This window comes from Trachemys scripta, chromosome 7 (genome assembly GCF_013100865.1).
Source record: "Trachemys scripta elegans isolate TJP31775 chromosome 7, CAS_Tse_1.0, whole genome shotgun sequence".
Classification (NCBI taxonomy): Eukaryota; Metazoa; Chordata; order Testudines; family Emydidae; genus Trachemys; species Trachemys scripta.
Window position 1 is genome coordinate 44,410,832 of NC_048304.1, and position 24,662 is coordinate 44,435,493.

The window sequence follows — 24,662 nt, forward strand, 5'->3', positions numbered from 1 at the left end:
TGCAACCATCTCAATAGAGCATGAGCTGGCCCAGACTGTGGACTTCAGCAGGAAGCAGTTCAAGTCTTTGCAACCAAGAAGGCATGGAAAGCACCACTTTGATTTTTCAAACAGATAAAAATGCCAGCATTTACTATGCAGACAAGAAAAATTAACTTTCAAATGCCTGATCAGCAAATGTAAGTGTTACTTAACATTTTTGAACAAGGCATTTTAAGTTGTTAGTTCTCCTTTATTGGGGTAGGTAGAAGAGCAGTACAGTAACTCCTCACTTAATGTTGTAGTTCTGTTCCTGAAAAATGTGACTTTAAGTGAAACGATGTTAAGAAAATCCAATTTCCACATAAGAATTAGTGTAAATGGGGGGGTTAGGTTCCAGGGAATTTTTTTTTTTTTTTAAACCACACACACAAAGTTTTAAACAAACAATTTAATACTGGTACACAGTGATGATGATTGTGAAGCTTGGTTGAGGTGGAGGAGTCAGAGGGTGGGATATTTCCCAGGGAATGCCTTACTGCTAAATGATGAACTAGCAATTGGCTGAGCCAGGGCCGGCTCCAGGCATCAGCATACCACGCATGTGCTTGGGGCGGCACAATTACAGTGGTGGCATTTTTGCTTTGGCAATTGCACACTTCGAGCTTTTTTTTGGGGGGGGGGCGCTTGGGGCAGCAAAAAACAGAGCCATACCTGGGCTGAGCCCTCAAGGGTTAACTCTCACACTCTACAAGGCAGCAGGAAAGGCAGACAAGGACAGAGACACTGTGTGTGTGTGTGTGTGTGTGTGTGTGTGTGTGTGTGTGTGAGTGAGTGAGTGAGTGAGAGAGATGCGCATTTCCCCTTTAAGTATGAAGAGTGGGGTCAGAAGTACACTGTCTTGTTAATTAGATCAGCAAGCTGAGACCGGACCGCAGCTGCCTGGAAGCTCCCTCTGTTGTGTGTGTCCCCTGCTCTGTCGAAGATGGGGTAAGCAGGGTGCAGGAGCAGGAAAGGAGGGGGACACCCTGACATTAGCCCCCCCCTTCTTCCCCCCCCCCCCCCCCCAAGCAATCAGGAGTCTCGGGGAGCAGCTCCAAGGCACAGGGCAGGAGCAGCACATAGTGGGGTGATGGAGAGCTGAACTGCTGGCAATTAATAGCCTGCTGTGCAGCTGCTGCACAGGGAACTTAGGGGAGCTGATAGGGGGCTGCTGGTCCACCCTGATTCCAACCACCCACCAGCTAGCTCCAACAGGCTGCTCTTCCTGCAAGCAGTGGACAAAGCAGGCAGTTGCCAAACGACATTAGAAGGGAGCATTGCACAACTTTAAACGAGCATGTTCCCTAATTGATCAGCAACATAACAACGAAACAGTGTTAACCAGGACGACTTTAAGTGAGGAGTTACTGTACCATGAGAGGAGTAGAACAGGAAGAAGGCAGAATTGAGACCTTTCAAAGTTTTGGCCCAAGTGAGGGGCCATGGGGGCGTCATTTGAGCTCCCCGCCTCAGGTGCCAAAATGTTGTGGGCCGGCCCTGCCTTAATTTTATGTGTTTCAGTGTTAAGGGTGGGTGAAAATGACCAAAAAAAGCCATCATGTAATTTATGGACAGCCCCATAACTGAGCAGGTCAACCCTTAACCTCCTTTGATAATTAAATAGATTGAGCTCCTTAAGCTGATCACTATAAGGCAGGTTTTCCAATCTTTTAATCATTCTTGTGGCTCTTCTCTGAACCCAGACTTTGTAGCGCCCTTCCAAACTGTGGCAACTCTCTACCCCTTTGTTCATGGTGCAGTCTGGGAAAACTTGACTGCTCAGTCAAGACCTGCTCAGTAAGCCATAGCAGGGAAAGGCACGTGGGTTACACTTGGAGTGGGGGAGAGAGCTGCAGCTATGGCTTACTGAGCAGGTCTTGACTGAGCAGTCAAGTTTTCCCAGACTGCACCATGAACAAAGGGGTAGAGAGTTGNTATGAAATTTGGGGTCCATGAAAGCTTATGCTCTAATAAATTTGTTAGTCTCTAAGGTGCCACAAGTACTCCTGTTCTTTTTGCGGATACAGACTAACACGGCTGCTACTCTGAAACCAGATTTCATGGCGCCCTATGCAGCTGCATATGCCTAAAGACAGCCCTGCTTAAACTCAATGGGTATGTTTATACTTACCCGTAAGCCCAGGGTTAGTTATCAAATTAGCAGATCCTGGGTTTATTAACCTAGGGCTTGAGCATCTACATTCATTTGTAACCCCAGGTTAGGAATTTCTACTGCATTATGCATCCAGTCACCCATATCCCAGACTCTGTAGCAACTCTCTACCCCTTTGTTCATGGTGCAGTCTGGGAAAACTTGACTGCTCAGTCAAGACCTGCTCAGTAAGCCATAGCAGGGAAAGGCACGTGGGTTACACTTGGAGTGGGGGAGAGAGCTGCAGCTATGGCTTACTGAGCAGGTCTTGACTGAGCAGTCAAGTTTTCCCAGACTGCACCATGAACAAAGGGGTAGAGAGTTGCTACAGAGTCTGGGATATGGGTGACTGGATGCATAATGCAGTAGAAATTCCTAACCTGGGGTTACAAATGAATGTAGATGCTCAAGCCCTAGGTTAATAAACCCAGGATCTGCTAATTTGATAACTAACCCTGGGCTTACGGGTAAGTATAAACATACCCATTGAGTTTAAGCAGGGCTGTCTTTAGGCATATGCAGCTGCATAGGGCGCCATGAAATCTGGTTTCAGAGTAGCAGCCGTGTTAGTCTGTATCCGCAAAAAGAACAGGAGTACTTGTGGCACCTTAGAGACTAACAAATTTATTAGAGCATAAGCTTTCATGGACCCCAAATTTCATATGTGGCAGCACCAGCCTCAGCAACCTCGGCTGGCCCGCCCTGCAAGTGGGCCATCCCTGGGGGAAAGGGTGTGGGCCCACAGACAACTCCCTCCGCCCTGCCTCTTACCCTCCCCCCCCCAGCTCTGCCCCCAGCCTGCCCCTATTCCATCTCTTCTCCCAGTGACCCCACACTCACCGACAGCAGCGGAGCAACCCGCCCCAGCCCCACTCTACTCTGCCAGCTCCCAGCTGCAGTGCTCTGCTTCCCACCACCAGCGAGCATGGGGAAAGGATCGCCCCCTGCACTCACCGGTGGCAGGAAGCGGAGAGATGCGGCCCCAGCCCGATCTGCTTCCCTGCCCCGGCCCCAGCCCCAGCCATGTCACTCGGGTTGGGGAAAGGACCGCCCCTAGCTCTCACAGGTGGTGGGAAGCGGAGCACCGCGGCTGGGAGCTGGGGGAGTAGAGTGGGCTGGGGCTGGGCTGCTATGCTTCCTGCCACTGCTGGTGAGGGCTGGGACGAGGGAAGTGGAGCAGGCTGCTCCTGGCCCCCTGCTAATCCCCTTGGCCACTCTGGGCCTGTGGGGCCCCCAAAAGTGGCCCCCCACAGCTCCTGCCTTCCAGACCTGGGGTGGGGGGAGAAGGCCTGGGGGCATCCAAATGGCTAGGGACGGCCCTGAGTTTAAGGCCAGAAGTATCACAACCCGTGGCTCTCTCATGGTCCTGTAACCATCTTCAGATATTTGCCAACAAGTGTCTTATCTGAAGCCAGTGTGTCCTTCCTCCCTGCTTTTCCTTACAGAGTGCTATCAAGCTACACAAATACAGTAAGCTTCTCAATAACCAGGTTAATAGTCAGTACATATTACAGAGCAACCCCAGCTTCCTTACATGATATTCCTGTTTATACATCTCCAACTCGCATTAACTCCTTTAGCCACAGCATTGCGCTGGAAGTTCATGTTAGAATCTATCCACCCCCCAGGGGGTGTGGCTGTCCCGTTTTGCTTTTAGAAAACATTTGTATTTGGACGTTTACACTCCACACACTCACTACCCTAATGAAGGGACATTGTGTATGTCCAGTGCTCCTGGGTATACGACCACTATGTCTGATCACTGTGTTAGAAGAAGTAGGTGGAAAGTGATTATGTAACTTCTTTGGGCTGAATGGTTCTTCTGTGCATGCTCTCAGCACAGTGGGAGGCAGTTAATTGTGTGCCACTCTGGACTGCTATTGTATCCATAACAGATCATTTTCCTCATTAACCAAGTGAGCAGTTGCAGTGCTTAGGATTATATGTTCGTATATCTTTCTTTTCAGTCCAAGCATCATGGATATAGGTCAAGTTGGCACAGCGCAGCAAACTCAAATGGTTCCAAGCTCTTCAAGAGTTTGCCCCCCCAAACTCCATTCCTTATTCTTATGCTCCTTGAATTGTCATTAAAAAAAAAAAGCAGAATGACAAATGCTAGCTGGAGTCATGGGGGCAGAAGCCAGGAAATCAGGTAATAAAAAGGAAAAGGGGGAAAAAAGTCTTCAAAGGCTGGATTTTGAAAAGAGCACGGCAGCCAAAAGCTCTCAGCAGTCTCATTGGGAGAAGGTGGGTGCCAGCCACTTTTGGGAGGGAAAAATCCCTCATTCCTTTGAAAACTTTTTTCCCTTTTTCATCTTCCCTTTTATTAGAAAGTTGATAAAACACCCACAGAAGTTTCTTCCTAACTTCGCATTAGTTAGAGGTTGGTGATGTCCCCAAACATGAGGGTTCATATTCCTTCTAAAACACTTCTTTTCAGGATTACTCTCTGTAGTAAATTGGGGAGGGTTTGGAGCTGGTTGCTTTTAAAATGGGCCCCAACAATGAGGCTTCCATCGGGAGATCATTACCCTATCGAATTTACGTTCAGGGGCCAGTCCTCATCAGGTATAAATTGGCACAGATCCATTGAAGTCAATGAACTGCAACAATTTACACCAGTCGAGAATTTCACCCTCTGTTTATGTTTTCCCTTTTCTTAAGGTCATCCAGTTCCTCCCATTCTGGGTCCCGCTAGCAGAATTCCCTCTTCCTCCCGAGTGTTTAACCCCTTTGAATACTTGAAGAAAGAAATGAGTCATCATTTAGCCATGTTATGAATATTTACTCCTATTAATATTTCTCTCCTCAATCAGTTCCTCCATCTCTATTCATTTTTGCTGCTCTTCTGTGATCATTCTGGTATTGAGCTTCCTGGAACCACTAGTTTTGGCTGCTTATCTGAAGCAGCCAGAACACCCAAGCCTTTTGAGGTTGCCCCAGTGCTAGTGCAGGATTAAAGTCAGAGAAACCCTAAGATTAGCAGCACTTTATGAACCTCAGCCAACCTTCAGACTTTTTCCCCCCCACCCTCTAAATATAAAACCCGAATACTTCCTGTGTGGCTGATTGACACATGCCAAGGGGACACTGCTGCTTTATATCCAGCCCTGATGCTGCATGCACTGGAGTCTCAGGAGTTCAATAAGCTATATTCAGCAGTAGCAGAAATAGACAAAGGTGCAATACTGAGAGAATGTCGTGATATTTCATTTCTAGTGCAGAACACATTGAACAGGCTCAGTATTATTGCCTGAATGTTCATTTATGCACGGCTTTGGGAAATTAGCTTCAGGAGCATGCACAGGGTCGGGTTGAATACTGTTTTTACTAGCAGTCTTCTCCTTTCTCCCAGAGCTCTTGAAAGTCTACCCTCCAGTAGCATGGGGAATGGTGTTTGGTTACAAGTGTATGGTGGCTTTAAAGGGACAAACTATTACAATTTAAGGCCCAATCCAATTCCAGTGAAATCAATGGGAGCCTATTGACTTCCAGGGGCATTGGATCATGGCCAGAAGGCTCATAGGTTGCTATAAGCAGCCACAGTAGTCAGGGTCGTCATTCTCACTGGACATTTCCCCACTCTCTATGGTTAATACTTTAAGGCCCCCATCCACACTGCAACTTTTAGCTGCAATTTTTTAGCTATAGGCCAACTGAGGGACACAGGTAGCTCTGTGGTTTCCACCTTGGAAAACTAGCAGAACTGTTAACTGTGTCCAACTCTTATATCCCACAATTCTTTCTGGATAGATGGGAGTGAGACTATCCACTGATATGTTATTAGCTATCAACCAGCCATACCCTGGAACTACTAGACTCAGTTCTGTGAGGCAGGAATTTGTATCCATGTTATTTGCATAATCCCTCCAGACCATGATAGATCAAGGGAATTCAGCTCTTTACATTGTTCTCATTCCACCACAGAGGAACTTTAGAGGGATGCACTTCTACATCTTGGAGCTTCAGACATATTGACCAATTGCTTACACAAACGGTGTCAGTTAGGAAATATTACCACAGCCTTGGAGTACAAGGGAGAGAAGGGGAGGGGATCCCACAGGTGTCTCCCCCCACCGAGTTTTAGAGACTGAGCAGGATGGCTACACTGCTATTTTTAGCCCTACAATGACCAAAAAAACCCAAACTTGTCATAAGAAACCAAGATTTGTTTTAGTTTTTCCACCCAAAAATCTCAAAAGCCCCTCTTCACCCACATAAAAAAGTGTGATAAACCCCACCTGTCAGTCAAAAATTGCCATCCAGGTCTAGTCACAGGTACAGTAACTCTGCAACTGTGGGTACGTCTACACTGCAAAGAAAAACCTGTCTCTGGAACTCAACAAGTGTGGAGGGTTTCAGAGCTCGGGCTGGAGCCCAAGTGGGAACGTCTACACAGCCATTTTTAATCCTACAGCCCAGGCCCCAATCAGTTGGCCTGAGACTTGACACCATGGGTTTTTCTTTGCAGTGTAGACATACCCTATATGGCCTGCATGACCATCTAGGACTGTGAGCTTTTCAAACTAAGCAGACCAAGGATATGGATGGAAATAGAGTAATCTATTTAGTGAAATGCAGCCATGCCTGGAGTGGCAGATATCAACTATTGCTATTGTGTACAATATCCAGGCACTATTTTCAAAATGGGTAGGAATAATAATATTCAATTAAACTGTAAAAGGAAGAGTTGATGTAGGCAGAATGGAATTACTTATGTCAGAATTTGGATGGGACATATCCTTACGCATCCTAGTTCTTGCTACTAATGCAATGGAAATTTTAGGTGGAATTTAGGTTCCTGTTGGGTGCCTGACTCCCTTAGACTCCTTTGAAAATCCCAGCCTTAGGACCATAAGCAGGCAGGATTTCAGATATTTTAATCTGAAGAACAGTACCTGCAAGAACAGTGCCCCCTAGCACCATGGCCAGGCACTGATTCAGCACCCACTAGGAGGGAAGAGCTCCACCTAACACCAACTCCTGCAGCACCTGAGTTTTCCTTGAACACCTCCAACCTAAGGACTGCCCTGGCCAGCACTGCTTAGCTTGAGAGATCCCAGTCCAAGGCAATATGGCTGCAGTTCAAGGTGCTCTGTGGGATATGCGGTTTACCTGGCTCTAGTGAAGACAGGAGAGCTGCTACATCACAGGGGGACAATGAGGAATCACCTGCTAATATCTGTACAGTGCTTTGAATGTGTGCAACTAAATGCTAGCTATTAGTTAGATCTCCCCCCCCACACACACACACACCCATTTCCTCCCCTTGTGCGTTACCAGCTCATTTCCCCCTTACTTAGAGCATACTCCAGCTCTTAGCTGGCATTATTCCAGCTGCCTTGACATAACAGGTTCTCTCATTCCCAATCATGTATTTCCTGGCACTGTCCCATTGGAAACCTCCAGTTCTCGGGGTAGTTGATAACATCTGGTGACCTTTTCTTGATTATTTCCCTACAGCACTCTTCAGTCTGATATTTTCTAAAATTGGGCTTTGCCTTCCTGGAAAGCACGACACTCAGGGTGAGTGACTCATGAGCTTTGGCATGCAGTTCCAGCAGCCTGGGACATGAAGGCAGCACCCTCCCCCTCATGCAGCAGATGTAACAGTAGGAAGTATTATTTTGCAAGGCTGTGCTCAGATATTTCCTAGAAAAGCAACACAATGCCACATGTGTGTTCCCATGTGAAGTCAGTACAAGGAAATCCATATACACTATATGTGGTCTAGAAATGGTAGGTGTTTTTAAGACCCAAGTTTGCATAAGACTCTTGCCTGTGGTATGCAATAAACATTCCACATCTTTAAGGGAAACTCCTACATGGCCTGGGTAAAGGAGGGTTTTTTAAAAACCAGGTCCCAAAATAAGTGTAGAGGCACCAGAAAGACAACAAATTTTACATCTGCATGTGGGGACATCTGATGTCACCTGGTTATTCTGATGGATGACAATGGAAACGTGGTGCAAGACTAACCCCCAATAACATAAAGGGCTTGGCAACAATCTGTATGCTGAAGAGAGGAAGGAGAATCTTGTGGTTAAGGCAATGGCCTCCACTCTGGAGATCAGGGTTCAGTCTGAGAGTGACACACCTTGGGCAAGTCGGTAGGGCTGGCTTTCTGCAGGAGCTCAGAGGCGCACTTTCAAAGAGAACTCTGCTCTTGGTGAGACAACAAAAAGAAGTTGCCAGATTTCCAGACAGCTCAGCCCAGGTGATGCTGAGCTGTTTTTAAAGCCTGAGTATGCACACCAACAACAGCTGATTGGGTGGGCTGCGCTTGTTGGAAAGCCTTGCCCTAAAGGTGCATGCTGGGAGCTTGCATCTCACCTCACACTTCTACAGAGGAGGAGCAGAGGCACAGGGAAGGAGGAGAATGGTACTTTCCATCTTCTACTTTTATCTTCCTTGTTTATTCAGGGGCAGGCTCTGTCATTCACTATGTTGATACAGCACCTAGCAGACTAGGATTCTGAGCTTGTGTGGGGCCTCTAGAGGTATGTCTTCACAACAACCCCCAGCAGCAAGTCCCAGAACCTGGGTCTGCTGCCACGGGCAGTTTTTTTGCTGTGTAGCTGTACCCTAGGTGTAATTACAATACAAATAAATACCCCATAAGCATCTATACTGCCTCATGTCTGAGGTCTCCCCTTATCTAGTGTATCTGACTCTACTGCTTAAGTAAGGCAACAGTAGTTTACCTTTAAGAAGTTAATTGTAGTGTAATTAAACTCCTGAAGAGGATGTACACAACAAAAGCACCATGTGATACAGCATCCAGCTGTATGAGGGAGGAGTCATGTTGAGAAACAATTTAAGGGGAGGAAAAAGCAATGAGATCAATTATATTGATTCCTGTCTGGTCTTGATGGAAAGAGTTAGAAAGCTAGATGTTGACTTGAAACTGGTTACTAGAATAAGGCAGATGAAACATGATCTTTGGAGAAAACATTACTGTTTGTAGGTTTCCAGTACTAGGTTTCTTAGGTAACTGGAATTCTGCCAAACCATCTGGCTCTCCTGCAGTTCATTCTAACTGAAAGAAGACTGTACAACGTCTGTAAGAAAATGCTGCTATCAGAATGTGCAGGAAGTGTAAGAAACTTGTTGTGAGATGTGCCACTCAAGAGGTTTTAGAAAGATTTGGGAGTACAAGATGGGGAAGAGAACCCCCCCCCAAAAAACACACCCACAAAACATCTCTTTAGCTTAAAAAAAAAAAAAAAAAAGATCCCAGGAGAAATATCCTTAAGTGTGAAGGAAATATCAACACAGACCCAGATTCACGAATATCTTTAGGTACCTAAATGCCAATTTATTTCAATTGCTGTAGGTCTACTGGTCCAATCATCTCAGGGAAACTAACAATATTTTAATACTTCTTGAAATTAAAAAACTTTAGATTGAGATGGGGGCAGAATAGAAGAATATCAAAGTTCTAGTCCCTGCCAGTCTGCTTCAACCCTGTTTGGAGGACATCCTCTTGAGAGGATAGTTCAGGGATTCTCAAGCTTCATTGCACAATGACCACATTTGGACAATAAAAATTACTATGCAACCCCAGGATGGGGGACTGAAGCCTGAGCCAGCCCATGTCCCCGGTGGGGTGGGGGTGCAAAGCCAAAGCCTATGGGCTTCAGCCCCAGGCGGGGGGCCTGTAACCTGAGTCCTGAAGCCCAGGGCTGAAGCCCTCAGGCTTTGGTCCTGGGCCCCAGCAAGTCTAAGCCAGCCCTAGTGACCCCATTAAAATGGGGTCCTGACCCAGAGTTTGAGAACTGCTGGGATAGTTTATTCTTCTGCTTCTCTGCTGAAACTGACGAAGGCCAATTAATACCAAATATGATGGCAGTTTCTTGGATATAGACACTTGTCTATAATGGGACTTGCCCTAATATCACATTGCAACTGTTTCTGTGCACTACTAAATGGGGTTGGATATGAATTGGCAATATATGGGTTAAAAGCTGCATAGCCCATTGTTACTCTGCAAGGACCCCCCTCCCCTCTGTCTAATCCGTTTATCTTGCATTTAGTCCAAGAAGCTGAAGTAAACTGAAAAGGCACAAGGATTATTAGAGCGGGTACGAGGCATGTAATTATATCTGTTCTTGGCATCTCTCCATTCCAACTGGGGTCAGAACTTACAGTGAGAGTCTGACATGGCAAGCCTAGGTAGTACTCGCAACTGCAGCATGGTTGGTGGTGAAAAGGGATCATTAGGCTCCACAGGGGGATTCCTCTAATCAGCACACAAGAGGCAGGTGGGAACAGTTCAGAAAATTCTTTATACTCAGGTGCCAAATGGGTTTTTCCACAGATCAGATCAGCCAAGTATTTGGTCATGATTGTTTGCACCAGTATAGTATCTCTAAAGGTGCTGCTGCTCTTCAGTAGTCGAGCACTGGTATGAGACAAGGGATGGTGATGTTTTCTTGACATCCCCCATTCTATGGGTTCAGAACTTGTGCCTTTTCATTCCAGGTCCCTCCTAAACAGTGTCTATGTGACAGCATCTTTGTAGCCAACCACCCTGCCTTACTGAATTCACTTGTAGTGCCCCTGGAAGTAAATGACAGGCCATCGAGACATGGCCAGGACACAGGAGTGGCGCCAAGGTTTTTGGCGCCCTAGGCAGCAGCACTCCTCTGAGCATTTGGCAGCGGGGGTCCTTCCACTCCGTGTCTTTGGGGCACTTCGGTGGCAGGTCCCAGAGCGAGCGAAGGACCCACCGCTGAATTTCCACCAAAAACCCAGAGCGGAAGGACCCCCTGCTGCTGATTTTCCGCCTAGAACAGCAAAATGCTGCCCCCCAAATCCTGCTGCCCTAGGTGACCAGCTAGGGTCGCCTAGCGGAAGTGCCGGCCCTGCCAGGACATCCAAGTGTCACTGACTGGTGCCATGCCAGTACTTAAACAGGACAAACAGACTGGAGGGAAGACTGAACTTGCCTTTCAGATAAGTCAACAAAAGGCCTTTTTGCCTTTCTCTGGAGCTGGGCAGGTGGCGTTAGAAGTCCCTGGCAGTTTATGAACAGAGAAGGATGTAAACCCAGTTTTCTGGCTCTACAGGTTTGAGAGAAAAATGTCCAAGGCCGTATAGGCTGAAACGCCCTCCTGAGCAGAGGCACTGCACAATGTCTTTCTGCTGCTAAAACTCTGGCTTAAGGGCTTAAGTGCTCTATAGGCCCTGCATGGACTCTTTCCACTGGGGAAAGGTTTCAAATATATGGTGAAATATCTATGGGTGTATGGCCCAGGAGACAGGTATGACAAACTGGGACTGTTCTTAATGTGGCCTTTGAATGCTGAGCGGGGAGCGTTGGCTGGGAAGGCAGGGGAGTGTGGCTAGGATGGTCTGCATGGGGGAATGGGAGACTGGCTGAGGGAGAATACCTGAGCATGTAACATGAGAACCCAGGAAGGGGTTAGAGGCCAGGTGACACCTTTGCCCAGGAAACTGAACAAAGGGTGGGGGGAGAGTTTCAGAGTGGGCTGGTGGAATGGCTGGGAGGCAGATGGGGCTCTGACCTCCCAAGGGAGCTGTGGTCCTGTGGGACCCCAAGATGTACCTAACTGGGGGGGATCCTGTTGTCTGTGCCTGCAAGACCTGTCTTGGACTGTGTCCCTGTTGTCTAAATAAACCTTCTGCTTTACTGGCTGGCTGAGAGTCATGGTGAATCGCAGGAAGCCAGGGGTGCAGGGCCTTGTGTTCCCCCCTGCCCCACACACACACAGTGACAACAGGGCATTGGACTGGGAATCAGGAGACCTGGGTTCTAATTCCCAGGGCCGGCTCCAGGCACCAGCTTCTCAAGCAGGTGCTTGGGGCGGCTGTTCCAGACAGGGGCGGCAGTTCCAGGTATTCAGCGGCAATTTGGTGGATGGTCCCTCACTCCGCCTGGGAGTGAGGGACCATCTGCAGAATTGCTGCCGCAGATCGCGATCGCAGCTTTTTTTGGGGGGGGGGGGGGTTGGCTGCTTGGGGCGGCCAAAATCCTGGAGCTGGCCCTGCTAATTCCTAGTCCTTGGGCAAGGCACTCCTTTCTGTGCCTCCAGTTCTCTTGACCCTTATATGTTTAGAAAGTACGTTCTTTGGAGCAGGAACTGTCTTCTGCTGTGCATTTGTACAGCACCCAACACAATCAGGTGCTGATCTTGGTTGGGGTCCCTCCGTGGGGCCGGATTAAGGCAGGGGCTTTAGGGGCTCAAGGGGGGCCCCCACAAAAAAAAATATTCACAGGTAGTGATCTCTGGGCCGCTAAAAAGGGGCACTCAGGCAGGCTACCTGCATGCTGTGGTCCCACACTGCTCCCAGAAGTGGCCAGCTACTGGCAAGTCTCTGCGTCCCCTTGCGGGGGAGAGGGGGGTGGGTCTGCATGCTGCCCCTAACCCCCAGCACCGTCCCCACAGCTTCTATTGGCCAGGAATCGGCCAGCCACTACTGGGAGCAGTGTGGGGCTATGGCAGGCAGCCTGCACCTCGCACCCCCTCCTCAATCCCAAACCCCTGCCCCAGGTCAGAACCCCCTCCTACACCCAAACCCCACACCCACTCCTGAACCAGGTCAGAATCCCCTCCTACACCAAACTCCCTCCCAGGAAAAAGACTTGTATACAAAAGTCTAATAGCCCTGGGATCACAGGAGAGTTAATCTGGCCCTGTCCCTCGGCATTACCTTGTTACTACGAAACACTTCCTGAATACGATGGCTGCTGTGTTACAAGTCTAAGTCATAACACTGTGAGACAGCAGCTTTCGTGCTGGAGCTAAACCACTATTGCATTCCACATTAATGGAACAGGTGGTTCTCTGAGCTTTCAGTTCCATTCACCTTGGGAAACTCTTTAGTAAACAGTGGACACCTAGTTTTATGTTGTAATGTTGACTGACTGGGTTATGCAAACATCCCTGCCCTTATCCTCACCTAATGCTCCTTTTGCTTTTCTTCCTTCCCACATGAGACAAGGAATCATCTTTTGAAGTTTAATTGTTTCAGGCAGCAAAGCACACACCCCAGCAGGCCAACAGTCACTGGCACTGTGCGTGACAAGGAACTGCAAACCGCTGCAGTCAGAGCAAAGGCAAGATTAGTAGAGCATTTCCAAAGATAAGCATGCTAATCTTTGATAATTGGCCTCATTGTGGTGATCAGACCAGGCCTGTCACAGGTGGCACCATATGTGCACCATCTAGATAACAGTGTGATAGAATTACATATCAGCCCTCTATTGGGGTGGATTCTCACATCATGGCCTCTCACCTGGTTCTGATTTCAGCTAAAACTAACTCAAGCCATTAGGTCTTGGATCTATGGTTGCTGAAAGTGTCGGACAGAAAATAAAAACGCAAGTCAGAGGAGGTAAACACCAGTGACCTGGCTAGGAGCCACATCTCTTTGGAAGACTCCAGAATAGTGCTTGGATGGGACCGATGAACACAAATAGTGCAACCATGTGCATCGCCTCCTAAAATTACATTCCTAACAACCATCCCATAATTACTTTGGAGTATGCAATGTGGTTTTCTTTGGAAATGGTAGTTATGGGTGTCATTATACTGCCTTTCTGCTCTTCTATTCTTAGTTTCCTGGAAATACCGCCTTCCATAGAAGAAACATCCAAAAAGGGGTTTTATTCTTTGAGTGAGGTGTTGACAGAATAAAATGATCAATAAGATTGTATTGCTTCTGCATCAGATATGCCATGTAATAGATTCAACACATAGGGCCAGATCCCCAGCTGATGTGACTCAGGGTAGCGCCAGTTATCTACTCCAGCAGAGAATGTCTTTGAGTTTACACTATCCAGGGATCCAGCCCCTAGAATTCATGAGACAATGGCCAAGATTTTCCAAAAGTGACTAGTGACTTTTATAGTTTCCATTTTTTGGATGTCCAACTTGACACCTTGAAGGGACCTCATTTCAGAGAAAGGGCACCTAACACTCTTGAAAGAGAACTAGTCCCTTTGGGACTGCTCATGCAACTGAAGCATTTCCAGGCTGTCTCTAAACAATTAGAGGTCAAAGTAAGTCCCTTCAACGAAGGAGCATGGAACAAAAGTTAACCCCTCTCCCCAGATCTGTAGTGTAAAGTGCCGTTTGGTATGTGCCCTACTGCTCAAATATGAAAATCAGACCCACCCAAGTATTTTAATCCATTGCCTTGTAGCTAGCCTCATTTAGAGGCTGCAGGCCTGATTCTCAGAGAATAACTTATTTTCAATCAAAACCAAACCTTTTTGCAGAATTCTAACAGTTTTGATTAAACTTATTAGGAAAGTTTCAGTTCCAGGATGGAATTTTGATCAAAACCAGAGAGAGGCATCCCAGTTTAGCCAATTGTCTGGTGGGTAGGGCACACATGGGAGATATGGAAGACCCACATTCAAATCCCTGCTCTGAATTAGAAAAACCTGAGCCGCCGTACAACCTAGGGAAGACCCTGATCAATGGGCTATTGGCTACTCTGGGGCATCGTGCCTTCTCCCTCTCAACAGGGAGAAAGAAAAAAAGAAAAAAAAAAAAAAAGAAGTCAAAAGGTCTCAGTTTCATCCTGTTGTAGAAAAAGACTTTTTGAAGTCTTTGTCCTGTGAAAACCATTTCCCACCAGCTCTAATGCCAAGCACCTACAACTCCAGTGGAAGTTAACAGGAATGGCAGGCGCTCAGCATCTCTGGAAATCAGGCCTCATATGCCCAAATACTCTTGGCAGGTTCTTTTAGTTCCAATGGTGGAGGTTCTTATGAGTTCTGTTCCCCAGGCCATACATGGGCTATAGCCAACCATTCCTAGTGATGGTGAAGGCATGTGGTCATGAGCTGTTTCATTTACAACTTTTTACTGTAAGGCAAGAGGTGAGCTGGTTTCTGTCTCCCACAGCGGACAGGAAGGTCAGAGGGATTTATATAAGCAAGCTAAGCTGGCACAGAGCCTCTCAAATGCAGTGATAGGAGATATAACCATCATGTAGGTCTACCGCACGCTCCAGAATGAAGATTTCCCCTGAACACACCACCTCTCAATGGTCCCTCATTTTCGATCCAAATTTACTTCTGTTTCCCACAAGCTTGCTATTATCCCCATTTTCTTGCTGTGAATTACAGGCATGAGAGATGTTAGGACAAGGGTGAGGTTTTAGCAGAAACAAAGTTTGCTACATGGATGATGGGTGGGCAAGCTTCCTAGAATCTGAGGATGCCAGGACCTCTGGTGCTATTTTAGGGGGGGATGCAGAGCTAACCCACACCCCTAAAGCCTTCTCTTCCAGTAATTCAACCCTACGTTACAGGAGGATTCATTTTAAACAAAATCCAGCCCTTTTCCTCTAGTTATCAGAAGCCCATGGTAGAGCCTCTGTATTAGCTATGCATCCTCTCACCCAAGGCTTAGCCTGGTATCAGTATTTATCCCTCATTAGAATGATCCCTCTGCCAATTTCCCCACAGGGCTAGATTGAGTTTAGCCACAGCCCTGAGTAAGGAGCCATACTTAAGCAGCACCATCCCAGAGATACTTATCTGTCAACAGCCTACTTCAGCTGCAAGTTATGACACCCAACCCCCCCACCCAACTCTGCTCAGCTGCACTGACTAGAGATGGAACCAAAGCTCTCTTTTTTCTCTCCCCCCCCCATGTCTACTCTCCACCCACCCACCTCCCTCCTTTGCACCTGGACCCATGGTCTAGGTGGCCCCTGTAGGGATGCAAGAGGCAGTCCTTACACTGCCCCCACATCCTCTCCTGTGTGGGCATACAGCCCAAGGCCCCATCTAGCCCATATTCTTTATATGTTTTTCCACTGTCTGCTCTACTTCTCCCCCACCCCCCAATTGTTTCCATTGGGTTGTGAGATGGCAGGAGAGAGGGGGACAGTCTTCCCAAAACAGGATGGGAACCCAATAACAATCTAGTGCCAGTGAAGCTTTCTAACCCACTATGTTCAAGTAGATTTGAAGTTATGCAAAAGACGTGCCTGTCCTGCCTCAAGTCTGAAACAGAATATTAGAGCCTTATGCTTGAATGGAGACCCACTGACATCAATGGGACTTCGTACAGGCATAAGGATCAGCTCACATGGCCCACATTGAAGGACTGGGGCTGAAATCTGATCATCTCTCCATGAGCAGAGGCTTTCTGTATTATTTCTCGTCCCTCTCACTTGGAATCATCGCTCCTCACTGGATACTGCAGGCACCACGGGCTATACAGGATGCTCTTTCCATCTGAGTACTGGTAACTCAGTCATTACCCCCATGGCTTATATTTCCCAATCAAAACAGTCATATCAAGCAAATTTATATTCCCCTCTGGCTAACTGAGGCTGCAGAAGTCTGGACTGATGGAGACATGGCAACTGTTGCAAGCAGTAAAAGCCTAATGGGAAGAGAGAGTCTGGAAAAGTCAACACTTCACAAACCAATACTTTTCTATGTATAATTTTTTTTTTTTTTTTTTTTTAGTAGACAAGACAATGCAGGGTTAATGCACAGGCACCATGTGATAGAAAACCTCTACAGGGGGTATGCTCCCAAGCTTTGTATTCATGGAACTCCCAATTAGAGACAGCAAAAAGTACCAGAGAAAGTGAGATTTGGGCTGATCCAAAAAACCCACTTCAGTCAGTGTCAAGACTCCCATCAGCTACAGATCAGGCCCATGGTGCTTACTAGAGTCTATGAACATAGTTCACCAAAGCACATGCTCAAGTGACTTGCTGAATCAAGGCCTATCAGCACCTAGAACCTGACCCAACTCCCACTGACATTTACAGCAGTCTTTTCAGTGACTCTATTGGGCATCTTCCAAAATGCCAACTTCCACTGGATAAACTAGTTCAAATCTTTGTACAAACTTTGAATGAAACTGAACATTCGAGTTATAGTCAGTTACATTTTTGTACTCTATTTTTAATTCTAAAAAGACTATATAGACCACCAAAACTAATCCCACAGTTACAGAATCAGTTATATATGAAAAAGGTTTTTAAATCCTTCGAGTGTAGTTCATTTTTTTTGCAATTTGATATATTATTGTATTCTAGTAGCATCTTCAGGAGCCAATCAGGGTCCCATTGTGTTAAACACGGTGTGTACTAAGTGAGAGACAGTAGCTGCCTGGAAGAGTTTACAATCTAAAGAGACAAAACCAACAAAGGGTAGGAGAGAGGATGCATTAATATATTTCCTTTTTAATACAGACAGTCTTGCTCCCTCCCCCCCCAGCATTTTACAAATGGAGCTAGTCACAGCAGTTTGTCAACTCCATCACCATAGTGACATCTAGGTATGTTTTGGCTAAACTCCCCCTCCATACACTAATACTGAACACAAAATGCTGTCTCTCATAGTGTTTCCTGGAACAGACATGCCCCTCTGTTTTATAGTAGTGCATCGTTCCCCTCCACCCCCCATTCCTCAATAGGAAATGGAGTACTTTTCCAGTATCTGGTAATATTTTCTAGCTCAGGCCAGAAGAATTTGTATTGGTCCAGATGATACATACATGGGAGAAAGTAATCATTTTACAAAAAAGACAACTCAACTTCAGTCTCATTTTTTCTATACATTTCACTATGTGCTATATTGCAGAGCAGGTCAAAAATGGATAGGAAGGGAATTGAAATTTCCACAGTTGTTTCCAGGGCTCATGAGACACCCATTTTTCATTTTTGAAGGTTTGTTGTGAATTTTTTAATTGAAAATCTTCTTGAAATGCTCCTTTAAGAAAACCCAGGTTTAAGTTAGTGAATGTTCTTTTTGTAACTGGCTTGATAAGAGGCTGCAAAAAAAGTTATGCCAAAAAATAAGTTTTTTGGAGTGGTTTTCAAAAAGGTCATTTTTTGTACAGTACATGTCAAGCAGCTCTCCTGGACTGTGGCTTAGCTACAGTCCCTCTGTTTGTGGTGATGATGTTTGGCTGTGTGTATGTGTGTTTTGTGTGCCACCCCAGTCCTGTGAAGATGCTGGCACAGCAGACCTCGAGCGAACCGCCCAATGACCACAAGATCCGTTTAGGGACAAAGGCACCCAGCCAGGTTTATTGTCAATGAAGCACAGTACTAGTATTCCGCTGACTTTACTGGCCCACTAATACATGTATGCCCATAAAAAAGGGACCAGCTCAGTGAACGGCAGATAAAGATACTCCCTCCGAGACACATCTTTATACCCCAATAAAAACAACTTAGTACTGCCCCTCTGATAGTTAGTTACTGCCCTCTGATGTGGCTAGTTATTACCCATCACCTTGTACATGTTGGTTCCATCAAAACATTTTTATTACGTACTATTATCCTGACCTTATCTTTTAGGAGGGCTTAGTGTGTTCCTGTTATTTTGGGGGAATGTTTTTATACCATTTTTAATATTGGGATGTTTTGGTACCACTTGATATTGGGATGTGTTTGCGTGAGTACTTCATGACTAGCACTTCTTAAGAATGTGTATTTTTGCAATATTAGCCTTGTTCTTTCCAGATTTTGTGAGCAGGTCTTGCCTTATGCCAGGCCTTTGATACAAGGGTGTATGTGGCTTAATGAATGGGGGAGGCAACCTAGTGACAGATGTGGAAAAAGCTTAAGTACTCAATGCTTTTTTTGCCTCTGTCCTCACAGACAAGGTCAGCTCCCACACTGCTGTCCTGGGCAACACAGTATGGGGAGGAGGAGAGTAGCCCTCAGTGGTGAAAGAACAGGTTAAGGACTATTTAGAAAAGCTGGACATGCACAAGTCCATGGGTCCAGATCTAATGCATCCAAAGGTGATGAGGGAATTGGCTGATGTGATTGCAGAGCTATTGGTCATGATCTTTAAAAACTGGAGGCGATTGAGGGAGGTCCTGGTCGATTGGAAAAGTGTAAATATAGTGTCCATCTTTAAAAGAGGGAAGAGGGAGAACCTGGGGAACTACAGACTGGTCAGCCTCACCTCAGTCCCTGGGGGAAAAAAAATCATGGAGCAGGTCCTCAAGGAAACCATTTTGAAGCACTTGGAGGAGAGGAAGGTGATCAGGAACAGTCAAAATGGATTCACCAAGGGCAAGTCATGCCTGACCAACCTGATTGCCTTCTATGATGAGATAGCTGGCTCTGTGGATATGGGGAAAGTGGTGCACATGATAGATCTTGACTTTAGCAAAGCCTTTGATATGGTCTCCCAGAGTATTTTTGCCAGCAAGTTAAAAAAGTATGGATTGGATGAATGGTCTATAAGGTGGATAGAAAGCTGGCTAGATTGTCAGGCTCAATGGGTAGTGATCTGCATGGACTCAACATCTAGTTGGCAGCTGGTATCAAGTGGAGTGCCCCAGGGGTCGGTCCTGGGGCCAGTTTTGTTCAACATCTTTATTAATGATCTGGATGATGGGATATATTGCACCCTCAGCAAGTTCACAGATGACACTAGGCTGGGGGAAGAGGTAGATACACTGTAGGGTAGTGATTGGGGCTAGAGTGAGCTAGACAAATTGGAGGATTTGTCCAAAAGAAATCTGATGAAGTTCAACAAGGACAAGTGCAGAGTCCTGCCCTTAGGACGGAAGAATCCCATGCACCACTACAGGCTGGGGACCGACTAGCTAAGCAGCAGTTCTGCAGAAAAGGACCTGGGGATTACAGTGCATGAGAAGCTGGATACGAGTCAGCAGTGTGCCCTTGTTGCCAAGAACGCTAATGGCATATTGGACTGCATTAGTAGGACCATTGCCAGCAGATCGAGGGAAGTGATTATTCCCCTCTATTCGGCACTGGTGATGCCACATCCGGAGTATTGCATCCAGTTTTGGGTTCTCCACTACAGAAAAGATGTGGACAAATTGGAAAGAGTCCAACGAAGGGCAACGAAAATGATTAGGGGCTGGGGCACATGACCTACGAGAAGAGGCTGAGGGAACTGGGCATGTTTAGTCTGCAGAAGAGAAGAGTGAGGGGGGGATTTGATAGCAGCCTTCAACTACCTGAAGGGGGGTTCCAAAGAGGATGGAGCTCGGCTGATGACAGAACAAGGAGCAATGGTCTCAAGTTGCAGTGGGGGAGGTCTAGGTTGGATATTAGGAAACACTTTCACTAGGAGTATGGTTAAGCACTGGAATGGGTTACGTAGGGAGGTGGTGGAATTTCCAGCCTTAGAGGTTGTTTAAGGCCTGGCTTGACAAAGCCCTGGCTGGGATGATTTAGTTAGTGTTGGTCCTGCTTTGAGCAGGGGGTTGGACTAGATGACCTCCTGAGGTCTCTCCCAATCCTAATCTTCTATGATTCTATGTTTTAGGCTCTCTTCCTACTACAATGGGCAGCCACAGAAGCAGCCCAAGAGCAAGGGAGATGGTGCCTTAGACTTACAGTCTCCTCCTCTCTTCCCCCTAGCACTTGAAGGCATATGTTGGGATGGTAACTGTCACTGAGGTTGTACCATTCTGGGGTTGCTCAGTTAGATTGGCCAGCGTGCTAGGTGACTGTCCCCTTCCTGCGTGCTTGCTTAGAGTGGAGTTGCAGGAGCACAGCACTGAATTACCCCTGCACGACTAGGCCCAAGGGGCTGGGCAACCTGTGTATGGATATAAAACACCCTTCCATCCCTTACAGCCAACACTACATGGGCACAAAGACCAAGGACAGCCCAGCCTTATGTCTCGCCACTAATGTCTTGTTTTGAGGCAATTCCAAAGCTCTGCAGTGCATTTCCCCTGAGAAGTATTACATACCCTGCATCCTTCTGCGGGCTTGCTTAGGCGGAGAATTACTGAGCGGCAAGCTGGGGTATAAGTCTAAGGCATACTAATGTGTGTGCCCTAACTGGCTGGGTGGGCCATGCTACCACACACTAAATATGTATTATGGACCTTTAAGTGCAATGGTAGCAAGGTCCACATGACCATTTATTGTGCAGCAGGCTAGTGCATTACAGATCTATACCCCTGCTTGCCCCGCACTAACTCTCCAGCTAGACAAGCCCCAGGTGGATGTTAACAGTCTTACCCCATCAAAATGATACAGATTGCTAGCCAGATTGTTGTGAGTTAGTCTAGATTTGGACTGTGAGCAGGTGGCCTTCCATCTATTGAAATGAGTTTTACTTTATGGCATAAATGAGGAACTTGCCATCCACAAGCTAGAAGACAAACCTGCACAGAAGCCAAGAGAGTGGTGCCAGGGGTATCTATACATGTTTTTAAGGGACAGATCTGTGCCTGGGGTATCATATGGGAAAAATAAATTTAGCCAATATTTTAGCATTAGAGCCCAAATCCTTGATCCCCCAGTCAACCTCCTTGGCATGGCATCAGCCAATCACTATGTCCAGGAGAAAATGTCTACTGGATCAGGCCCTGAGATGGCAAACACATGAGGAAAAGAATCCTAGGACTAGAGGCAAAAAGTCAGATCAGCCTGTTTGTCTTACAGCCAGGTGGAAAGCGGTTTTCCCATTCTGAGAGAATTTAAGGTTTCAAAAGTTTTTGTCCTAATTCAGAACGGGAAAAGTCAATGTCTCAAATATTTTTGTGAACAGAAAATATAAAAAAAGTTCTAAATTAGGGTGATCACATCATTGTTTCAATTAAAAATATTTAAAACTTATGTTTAAAACTTTAAATTTGACTATTTTGAAATTTAACCTTTTAGAATAAAACACAAGAACTTTTCCCCTTAGAAAACATCAAAACAGGTCATTGACAATTTCAAAACTTTTCGATTTTTTCTTCAAAATGAGAAGTTTCTGAAAACTACCCCTTTCCTGCAGAGTTCTCTTTTTGATAGATTTATATCAGAATATGCCTGACCAGCTGTAGCTGGTTTCCGTGTGCCAGAGGTGTTCCACCAGAAACAGGCTGCTGTACAGTGTTTCATGCACTTCCACTAATGGCATCATCTCCCCAGGCCACTGGTTACATAGCCAGCTACTGGAAGTGTTAGACACTCTCTGATCCTTGGCAGGGGGCTGATTGGTCAGAATAAGCAGTAAGCAGGCCCTGTGGATTTTTATACCACCACACAGATTACAACAAAAAAACAGTGAAGTTAGATAGAGTCAGATCCATGATACTCAGCAGAAATAATTACTCCTCTGCTACACATCTGCAGACTCCATGCTGTGCTTTGATCAGCAGCCCTTAGCTATTATGATTAAATGGCCATGGGACTGGCCAAGGAATTTGAAGAACTCATGGAAAAACAAGTTAAGTACTGTTTTTATGTAATAGAAGGGCACCATTAAAGCCCTGAGGTTGCATACTGTATGCCCTGATGTCAAAAATATTTCCTCTCTTCCTGTTCACCAGCCTGAAATGCCTTTTGGAACCACCACGACATTACAGCAAACTTTGCTACAATCTTTTACTAAACCACTACAGACTTGTCATGTGATAGTCCCATATTTCTAGTCCCGTCACTGCAGAATGAGGATATTTTTGTTTGTAAACAAAGCAGAGCTGTAACTATCCCCCCAGTGATCTTATAAAGATATTTCTATAGCACTGCAAGTGTATTCAACTCTTTACAAACCCAAATAAGACTCATGCACTGCATAAAAAAAAGCTTGGGATATAAGCTGAACCCAGTATTGTCAATTTCATATTCAATAATTATGACTCAGATCTCCTCCCCCACCCCCAAAGCCATGACATTTAAGAAAAGTTGCCGTTCGCTTGCCTTTTGGCTTCTGTGCCATCAGAGCACACTCAGGTCACATTTTCAAGCTTTTCTATAACCATGAGCATTAGAAACCTTTTAAAAAATGAAAACAGAGATTCTCACCTAGTCACCTGACTCCAGGAGCTGGAACTTTAAAAAAAAAAAAAGACACTAGATATTGCAGGACTGCTCATCAAAATTGCAAGAGTGGGCAATGATGTAAACAAGACAGACAAGCAAGACAGATCAAGAGAAGAAGGGAGGGGATCATTGATCAGAAGAGAGGGGATTGCTAGAGGAAATAGGATTGGGGGGGGGGGGCCTTGACAATTGAGCACAGGGAAAGTGTTCCGGTTGCAGGGGGATCAAGGTATGAACAGGTATATGGGGGGAAAAGGAAAACCAAAGGGCCAGATTCCCTAGCTAGTGTAAGTCACTACAGCACAGTGACTTCAGAGGAAGTGTGGTGGTTTCTACCATCTAAGGCTCTGGCTCAGAGACTAGCAAACCAAGAGGAGTGGGGAGAGAGAGTGAAAGGGAATCAATAGAAGGAGTCCAGAGATGTTGTGGGAACAGGATTGTGTCTGGGCTTGCAGGTGAGGCAGAGAAGCTGAAATCTAATGCTAGACAAAACTAGAAGCCAGTTTAGGGATTGGTCACCTTAGCACAAGCCAGCTATAGCATCCCCAGAGATGGAATTGTCACATCCCTGACACTAAACAGTGGGCATAACCGAGTAAGGTCAGCGCAGGCTGACTGGAAAATGGGAGGCTGGAACATGGCTTACAAACCAGAACACTGGTGATAGCAGCACCACAGCAGGAAGCAGAAGTGTGTGTAACTCTTTAAACTGAGCTGTCACAAATAATTGTTATCAAAAAAGGTCAAAACAATCCCAACACTGAGTTAAGGTTACTAAGGACAAAACACCCAAACCCACAGAATTTAGGAAATGTAGAAAAAAAGCCATACAGCGGCCTCCATTAAGGAGATCTACTCACCACCACACCAGAATGTGGCATTGCAGAGGGTCTTCACCTCAAGCATCCCCTTTTGCCAGCTGATGTGGCTGTGCCACAGTACTCTTCTAGCTGACTTGGCTCTCTGGCCAGGTCACATATAAGGTCAGTCCTCTTCCAGGATAGCAGAGGTCCAATTAAACAAACAAACTACATCATGCTTTATCCCCTTGGGCCTGACAGGTTTCCCACTACCTCCCCTCCCTAGGGATTCCAGAAGCTTCTTGCAGTGTAGGGTTACCATTCGTCCGGATTTACCGGGACATGTCCTCCTTTTTGTGCTAAAAATAGCGTGGGGGGGAATTTGTAAAGCACTCAAAATGTCCGGGATTTCCCCCTTCCCCAGGCAGAGCAGAGCGAGTGGCTGGGAGGGCTGCAGGAAAGTCCCGGGCTGGACTCCGGAGCAGCTGTAGAGGAGCTCCGCCCTGTATTCTGAGCAAGTGTATCAGCACAAAGTGCAGCCCTCCCCTTTTGCAACTGGGAGCGGTTTCTGCCATGCAGCATAGCAAAACGGGAGCGAGAGCACTTTGTGCTGATACAAGGGCAGCTCTCCCCTGCAGCCCGGTCCGGCAGCACTGTGCAGGGCCAGGGACCGGGTTTTGTTGTGCTGGGGAGCGCAGCCACGTGTCCGGCTCGCACAGAGCCCAACACCCTGTTCTGAGCAGCAGGGTAAGGGGGTCAGGGGGCAGGAGAAGGGGCAGGGAGGTTCTGGAGGGGGCAGTCAAGAAACGGGGGGGGGCTTTTTGGGGGGAGTGGAGAAAGTTTTGGGCAGTCAGGGTACAGGTAGGGTCCTGGGGGGCAGTTGGGGGGGTCTTAGGAGGGGGCAGTTAGGGGACAAGGAACAG